The sequence below is a fragment of the Lolium perenne genome, chromosome 2 (genome assembly GCF_019359855.2).
Source record: "Lolium perenne isolate Kyuss_39 chromosome 2, Kyuss_2.0, whole genome shotgun sequence".
In the NCBI taxonomy this organism is placed as follows: Eukaryota; Viridiplantae; Streptophyta; class Magnoliopsida; order Poales; family Poaceae; genus Lolium; species Lolium perenne.
Window position 1 is genome coordinate 68862172 of NC_067245.2, and position 1909 is coordinate 68864080.

The following is a 1909-nucleotide window of genomic DNA, read 5'->3' on the forward strand; positions in this document are numbered from 1 at the left end:
GTCTCATGAGTAATTCGTTTAGTTCTTGAGGACATGGGTGAAGTCTAAATGTTAGTAGTGAATTATGGTTGAGTAATATTCAATGTTATGATATTTAAGTTGTGGTGTCATTCTTCTAGTGGTGTCGTGTGAAAGTCGACTACACGATACTTCACCATTTATGGGCCTAGGGGAATACATCTTGTACTCGTTTGCCAATTGCGGGGTTGCTTGGAGTGAAACACAGAGCCTGTTGGTATATCGATGCAGGAGGGATCGCAGGATCTCAGAGTTTAAGGCTGTGGTTAGATTTATCTTAATTACTTTCTTGTAGTTGCGGATGCTTGCAAGGGGTATAATCACAAGTATGTATTAGTCCTAGGAAGGGCGGTACATTAGCATAGGTTCACCCACACAACACTTATCAAAACAATGAAGATTAATCAGCTGTATGTAGCGAAAGCACTAGACTAAAATCCTGTGTGTCCTCGAGAACGTTTGGTCATTATAAGTAAACAAACCGGCTTGTCCTTTGTGCTAAAAAGGATTGGGCCACTCGCTGCAATTATTGCTCTCGCATTTTACTTACTTGTACTTTATTCATCTGTTACATCAAAACCCCCTGAATACTTGTCTGTGTGAGCATTTACTGATGAATCCTTTATCGAAACTGCTTGTCAACACCTTACGCTCCTCGTTGGGATCGACATTCTTACTTATCGAAGATACTACGATACACCCTATACTTGTGGGTCATCAAGACTATTTTCTAAGGCGCCGTTGCCGGGGAGTGAAGCGCTATTGGTAAGTGGAATTGGTAAGGAAAACCTTTCTTGTTTGTGCTGATTTTATTTCACTTTCTTTGCTATAAGTCATTATGGAGAGATCTTCTCTTCAATTTCTATTTGGGAAATCTACTACTACTGCAACGGTAGTGGATGAGGCGCCAGGTGAGGAAGTGATACCATATAAAATACCTATGAAAATTATTGAACGTGTTATGGATAACCGCTATGAAGGGGATGGAACTATCCATCCTGGTGATCATTTACTGTTTTTGCATGAATTATGCGGGTTATTCAAATGTGCAGGTATTGCTATGAATGAAGTTAGAAAGAAACTATTCTCTATATCGCTGTCTGGTAAAGCGGCGCATTGGTATAAATTGCTGAAGAATGGTGATTCTCTTGATTGGGAGGACATTGTGCCTTTATTTTATTCCAAATTCTATCCTCCAAGTGAAATTCACAAAGATCGTAACCGCATATATAATTTCTGGCCTCATGATGGAGAAAGTATTGCCCAAGCTTGGGGGAGATTGAAGTCTTTAATGCTCAAATGCCCCATTCATGAGCTTCCTGGTAATGTTATTATTGATAATTTCTATGCAAGACTTTCTTTTCAAGACAAGACCTTGCTGGATACTTCTTGTTCTGGATCATTTACACACAACAAAGAAGAGTTTAAAAGGGACCTTCTTGATCGGATCCAAGAAAATACTGAAGGTTGGGAGAACGACAAGGATAGAGAATCAGGTATAATTTATGATTATAAATGCATTGAAGATTTATGGATACTGATAAATTTCGTAATATGAGTGCTGCATATGGTCTTGATTCTCAAGTTGCTGCAAATCTTTATAAAGCTTTTGCCTCTCATTATGAATTGCCTAAGAAGAATTTTGATAAGTATCATGAACCGTATAAAGATAAAATTGATTCATCTATTAATAAATGTGTTGTAGTTGAAACTGCTGATCATGTTATTCCTGAAGCTTATATTGAAAAAACTCCTTTCCCTGCTAAAATGAAGGAGTACTCTGTTATAAATAGTGCGGTTCATAAAAGTGAAAAGAAACCTATAGAACCTGAAGAACAAATAAAAATTGAACCTGCTGTTGCAATAGTTAAAGATCTTGTGACTGAAAATG